This window comes from Etheostoma spectabile, chromosome 9 (genome assembly GCF_008692095.1).
Source record: "Etheostoma spectabile isolate EspeVRDwgs_2016 chromosome 9, UIUC_Espe_1.0, whole genome shotgun sequence".
Taxonomy (NCBI): domain Eukaryota; kingdom Metazoa; phylum Chordata; class Actinopteri; order Perciformes; family Percidae; genus Etheostoma; species Etheostoma spectabile.
This window is the reverse complement of record NC_045741.1, coordinates 5,599,575-5,607,256: the sequence shown is the minus strand read 5'-3', so window position 1 is coordinate 5,607,256 and position 7,682 is coordinate 5,599,575.

The window sequence follows — 7,682 nt, the reverse complement described above, 5'->3', positions numbered from 1 at the left end:
AGGAGAGTGTGTATGTGTGTGTGAGGTTGTGTATGTGTATGTATGTGTGTGTGTGTTTGTTCATGTGTTTGTGCGTGTGTGTGTGTATGTGTGTTTGTGTGTGTTTGAGTGTGTGTATGTGTGCGTGTGTTTGTGTGTGTATGTGTGTGTGAGTGAGTGTATGTGTGTGTTTTTGTGTGTGTGTGTTTGTGTACGTGTGTATGTGAGTTTGTGTGCGTGCGTGTGTGTGTGTATGTGTGTTGGTGTGTGTGTGTGAGTGCGTGTATGTGTGTGTGTATGTGAGTGTGCGTGTGAGAGTGTATGTGTGTTTTTGTGTGCGTGTATGTGTGTGTGTGTGTGTGTGAGTATGCGTGTGTGCGGGTATGTGTATGTGTGTGAGTGTGTGCGTGCGTGTGTATGTGTGTGTGTGCATGTGCATGTGTGTGTGTATGTGTGCGTGCGTGTGTATGTGTGTGTGTGCATGTGCATGTGTGTGTGTCTGTGTGTGTGTGTGTTTGTGTTGATAACAGGAACATGTGCTGAGCTGCTGTAGAAGCCTCTCAACAAACAGACCTGTGAACGTGTTGGAGATTTGATCAGTGTGTGGTGTTTTCTCCTCAATTTGACCTTTAAGTTATTAATGTATACTTTATTAATGTATACTTTATTAATGTATACTTTATTAATCCCACAAGGAGAAATTACAACATTAAGATGGTCGACTTGAGCTCAAAAGAGACTTTCTTCATCACAGAAATGAGAGCGTTGGTTATTTATTCACTTACTGTGATGCCCTGTTCCATTAGTCTAAAACTCAGCCTCTACCAACAGTAAAGGAAGATGATGAGGGGTGAACCCTGTGGGGGGTGGATGCTGGGAAGCTGCACAGCTGTTTTGCATACCATGTATGTCTTCCACCAATGACAGGACAGCTGTAGATACGACTGTAGATACGACTGTAGATATAACTGTAGATATGACTGTAGATATGACTGTAGCTATAACTGTAGATATGACTGTAGCTATAACTGTAGATATGACTGTAGCTATAACTGTAGATATGACTGTAGATATGACTGTAGCTATAACTGTAGATATGACTGTAGATATGACTGTAGATACGACTGTAGCTATAACTGTAGCTATAACTGTAGATATGACTGTAGATATGACTGTAGATACGACTGTAGATATGACTGTAGCTATAACTGTAGATATGACTGTAGATATGACTGTAGATACGACTGTAGCTATAACTGTAGATATGACTGTAGATACGACTGTAGCTATAACTGTAGATATGACTGTAGATATGACTGTAGATACGACTGTAGATACGACTGTAGCTATAACTGTAGATATGACTGTAGATATGACTGTAGATATGACTGTAGATGATGTAAAGTGAGTTAAAAGTGACCAATAAAACAACAAGCTTGAGCTTCTCTCAAGTTGGGATGACCTAATAAGATCTATCTAATAATATAATATATATATATATATATATATATATATATATATATAAAATAAATAACCACATGTGTAGATCTTTCAATAACCAATTAAAAAAAATGCATGATTAATTGATGTCAGCACTGAAACTGCCTGTCTTTCTACATGTCTATACTGTATGTATAGACTGTATATTGTATTATACTGTATCTTACATGTATATATGAGCTAGTAGAGATATGACTGTTGATACGACTTAGATATGACTATGAATAGACTTAGACATAACTGTGGATATGGACTGTAGATATGACTGTAGTATTACTGTAGATACAACTGTAGATATAACTATAGCTATGACTGGGTATATCTGATACTGACTGTAGATATGACTAGTATCGACTGATACTATGACTAAGATACTACATCAACTGTAGATATGAACTGTGGTGACTGGTGAGTGATGTTACAAGTATCAATCAAACAGTACAACTGGACATATACCTAGATATACTGTAGATTGACTGGTACGAATGACGTGGTTATACGTGACTGTAGATATGTACATGATGACGTACAAACTGTAGATATGACTGTAGACTATGTACTGTAGATATGACTGTAGATGACTGTAGATATGGACTGGTAGATAACTGTAGATATGACTATAGACTAGCTAGGAGTATGACGTGTGGATATGACTTAGACATACTGTAGATATACTGTAATGTGCTGTAGATATGACTGGTAATGACTGTAATTGACTAGAGTACATACTGTAGACTAACTGAGATATACTGTAGATATGACTGTAGATGTGACTGTGATATACTATAGACAACTGTAGATATGACTGTAGATATATGATGACTTGATGCAAGCTCTTTAAAATACCCTTAAAAAAGAAGCCGTGCCAGTGGACTTTTATTCAAGATTTTCTAATAAAGGCTACCGATAGTTACAGCCTTCAGCTTCATCATCAGAAACCTCCACACACACACACACACACACACACACACAGGGTCTAATAGCACAATCAGACAGACGCCTGTAGAGGACAACTGGGGGGGGCAGTTTCCTCTCATTGGCTGAGGAGCCTTTTTTCACATGATATAAAATTGAATAAGACGCCCCAAAAATAATCAAAGTAGAGATTTGTACTTGGCAAAGAGCGTTGGGTGGAATCAATCATGTTATTTTGGGAAATTAAAAAGAACATTGATATAGGACAACAAGAGGACAACATGAGGACAACATGAGGACGACATGGGGACAACATGAGGACGACAGGTGGACGACATGAGGACAACATGAGGGTTAAGTAAGAGTTTACTGCCTCACTCTTGGAGTAAAAAAAATGCCAATTCCATGCATAAGCCTGCTCTAAACCCCCAGGTATGTACCTGGTTTTAAACCCTAATGAGATGGACGGCCACGGGGGGGCGCTGGCGCTCCACCTGAGCTCAGAGACCGCCACCATGTCTGCAGATCTCAGACCAGCAGCCGTCCAGGGGCTTTTTCCAGCAGCTGTGGCCCTGCGGCTGTCGCTGGGGACTGCGGATGTGGTGACACGCTGCTGATGACACACGCCGGGCCGACCAATCAGATTACAGATACACACCAGCATGCACCAGGACTCACATTCTGCACATACAGTTGTGCTCAAAAGTTTACCCCCCCTTGCTAAAGTTGATTAAAAAGAGGAATAAAACAATCATCTTTTGGAAATTGATCTTTATGCCTTAATTAAAAAAAAAGGAAAAATCCAATCTGTAAGGACAACAATTTCTTTGTGAATGAATAACGTCTCATAAATAAATAAATGTTCTTCCTTAAAATGCAGGGGGCATAAGTATACATACCCATAGGTTAAATTCCCATAGAGGACTTTGGAATTAAAATACCCCCCCCCCCCCAAAATCATCACATACCCTTCACCATACGTAGAGATTTGCATGGGATACTTTCCATAAAATCATCTCTCAATGCAAATCAAACCATTAGTCTAACTGAAATAAAACCATGCCAATCTCTATGTATGGTGAAGGGTATGTGATGATGTGTGTGTGTGTGTGTGTGTGTGTGTGTGTGTGTGTGTGTGTGTGTGTCTGTGTCTGTGTGTGTGTGTGGGGGGGGCCTGTTTTAATTACAAAGGCCGAGGGAACTTCATCAGGATGCAAAGTCTCTATTATTATCTATTTATTTATGATACATTATTAATTCACGAAGCAAATTGGTGTCCTTAAAGGTTGGACTTTTTGACTTAAGGCATTAGGATAAATTTCCCAAAGATGTTTTTTTTATTCCTCTTTTTAATCAACTTTAGCATGGGGGGGGGGGGGGGGGTAAACTCATGACACCACTGTATGAGAGCTACACGCACACAGAAAAGAAGATGCAGTACATGTAGATAATTAGTTTCTGCAAAAAACAACAAGTCCTGCAAACCACACGACTTTACGGGTCATTTCCTACCCTCTTATACAGTGTTTCTCAAATGGGGGTTTGCACCCCCCTCAGGGGTACTTTGGAGTACTGCAAGGGGGACGTGGGATTTTTGCTGAATTCTATTAATTTAACCCTTGTGTTTGTCTTCCCGTCAGAATTGAAAATCAGCACTTTTGTTGATGCTTTTAATCGATGTTTTTAAATTTTTCCTACGTTTTTGTCCCTTTTTTCAAACCCTTTTTCTTCAATGTTTGTCACTTTTTTAACTGTTAACACTACGTAACACTAATATTAACTTAGTTTTACAGTTATTTTTGGAATTTATGGTCATAAACCTCATTTATAGGAAATTTACCTAATGTTTGGATTAGAAAAGAGAAATTAGGAATTATTGAGACTAAAATTAAGGAATGGATGTTGATGATAATCACAGACTAGAATATCAACTTTTCTCAATACTATTTTCAACACACTTCAAATTGTTTTCAAATGTTATAAAATTGAATAAGACCCAAAATTATGAAAGTAGAGATTTGTACTTGGCAAAGAGCTTTGGAATCATCATGTTATTTTGGGGAATAAAAAGAACGTTGATATGGACAACATGAGGACAACATGGGGACAACATGAGGACAACATGAGGACAACATGAGGACACATGGGGACAAAATAGGGACAGCATGAGACAACATGGACAACATGAACAACATGAGGACAACTGAGACAACATGGGGACAACATGGGGACAACATGTAGGACAACATGAGGACAACATGAGGACAACATGAAGACAACATGGGGACAACATGGGACAACATGAGACAACATGAGGACAACATGAAGACACATGAGGACACATGAGGACAACTGAAGACAACATGAAACAACATGAGGACAAAGACCATGAGGACAACATGGGGACAACATGAGACAACATGAGGACAACATGAAGACAACATGAGGGTTAAAAATAACTCATGCATTATTCCTAAAATAATTACACCATAATAATCAGTCAATGTGTAGTATACTGTATGTATATATATATATATATATATATATATATATATATATATATATATATATATATATATATATATATATATATATATATATATATATATATACCTATACTTTTTACAGTTGTATTGTTGACTGTAATCATCTTATTGTGGTTTTTTAGGGAGATGATTTTAAGATGTGTTCAGGGACAACGGATGAAAAACAGCCTTTTGGCAAATTCTGGTGCATTTACAGCGATGTTACTTAATGTACACTGTCCCTGTCTAGTAAATTAATACGTCAAATGAAATTAAATGAATGATATAAGTGATGGTTTCTTAACATTTGAAAGGTAGCATTTAGTACATCTGTCACTGCCGGCGCTGTTCCGCTTTATAAAAAAGCACCAAAAATATTAAAAGACGCAACAAAAGGAAATAATGTTGGAAAAAATTACAAATTTCTTTTTAAAAAGTGTGGAAAAAGTGACAAAAATAATCAAAAGTATATATATATGTACAGTAAATACAAAGGATTCATATATACAGTACATATATATCTATATCTATACATATATATATATATGTATAGATATATACCATATATAGCCTATATGTTTATTTTTTTGTGACACTCTTTTTTTGTGACACTCCTCTTCTGTAACGCCGAGATAGACTTCAAAACCCAGACTGCACATCTGTACAAGAAGCCCACATCTGTTTCTCGTAGGAACCACATCTGTCAATAAAGCAATTAGAGCTGTCATTTTCCTTCAATTAACCCTCGTGTGGTGTTCATATTCCCGGGCCACATTATGAGGCTTTTAAATCAATACAGACGTGAAGATTTACGTAAAAATACTTAACAGATGTTCACGTTAGCTCAATTACCAATGATACACACATCATTTATGGTTCATGTATGTCAATCACCTCCGTGAGATCAAATTTATGATCATGTGATCATTTTTGTTTGTATAAAAAAGGTAAAAGAAAAGTAATAGGAACAAGATTTTTTGATTATTATTGGGGCTTATTTCTGTATCAAAACAGGTGAAAGTGCTTAAAAAAGACAACGTAGTATCACGGCAGCTCCATTTAAATAGACCCGGGTCCTGGAGACCACGTTCACATGTGAGTCCAGTAGACTCACATGTGGTGGTGCTCATATGTTTACATACCCATGTTTAATTGACTAAAAAGAGAAATAAAAAAAATCATCTTTTGTAAATTGATCCTAATGCCTTCATTTAAAAAAAAAGGAAAAATCCAACCTTTTAAAGACACCAATGTTCTTTGTGAATGAATAATGTTTCATAAATAAATAAATGTTCCCGAAAACGCTCTCAAACTCTCTCAAAACTCTCTCAAACTCGGAGCGTGTGTTTCTCTGAACTGTTCGCCCGTCATTACGAGCCTTGTGGTGTGAGGAGAAAGACTAGTCACTGGAAAAATAACATGGAAATAAATATGGTTCCATCTCAGTAAAAAAAAACAATAATAATTGGAGTCATTTTACACACTTGTTAAAGGTTTCTTGATGTGTTTGGTTTGGGTTAGCGGTGTGAGAACGGTAGCTCATTAATCTGTTTTAAGGGTGTGAAGTGTAACGTAATCTGTTGCAGGGATTTTTTGGCACGAGTGTGATTTTTTATGAACATTTGCAATGAATCTCAATTATGTGGATTCAGTGCGTGTGTCAGGCTTAATGTGGCTCGCGGTCTCTGCGCCGTGCTCGCTAATAAACAGCCGTGAGACCTCTGGAGTCTGCAGGAACCAGCTGTCGGAGTAATTAACGCTGTTTCAAATCATCGCCTCCATTCAGTGTTTAAAATACACATGATCTGATCTGTTGTGGTGTCTGACAACAATCACTGTTTTTGATTATAAGGTTTGTCATGTCAAAGATTCAGCGTCAATTTTACAAGCTCTAGAGCAGGTCTAGAGCAGGTCTAGACCACTCGCTTAATTTACAGATAGAGCAGGTCTAGACCGTCTATAATTTACAGATAGAGCAGGTCTAGACCGCTCTAATTACAGATAGAGCAGGTCTGACCGCTCTATATTACAGGTAGAGCAGGTCTAGACCTCTCTATAATTTACAGATAGAGCAGGTATAGACCGCTCTATAGTTTACGATAGAGCAGGTCTAGACGCTCTATAGTTAGATAGACGAGGTCTAGACCGCTCTATAATTTACAGATAGAGCAGGTCTAGACCGCTCTATGGTTTACAGATAGAGCAGGTCTAGACCGCTCTATATATTTACAGATAGAGCCGGTCTAGAACACTCTCTATAAGTACATACACTACTGCAAATTGCCCCCTAACCTTTCAATTCCCCCAGAACACAAGACAAAAATAACACCTGCACGGCCCTACTCAGAAATTCCTAAAATGACATTCTTGGGGAAATGTATTTGATGTGTACTTTCATTTTTTCGTAGTTCGGCCCGTATCCACTCTAACCTCGGTTAAGCAGGGGTTTGATGCATAGTTTGTACAAGTGAAGTAATAAAAAATCTGGATCGCCGCCGGTTATTAAAATTAAAATGATCTGAGCCTTGACGTCGAATATGAGAAAACTCAGGTTTTCTCCGTCTCCCTTTTTTCTTTGTCTGTGATTTTTAACCGCCACGGGGATATTTTTAGAGGCTCTCTCTTGATGATTTAATTAGGTTAAAAAATTATAATTTTTAACCCACCACGTCTACCTCGGACCGTGGCGGCACAATAAACACAATCAGACGGTCCCCTGCAGAACCGCATCAGGGGCTTGGCACTGCCAGAGAGCGGGGCTGG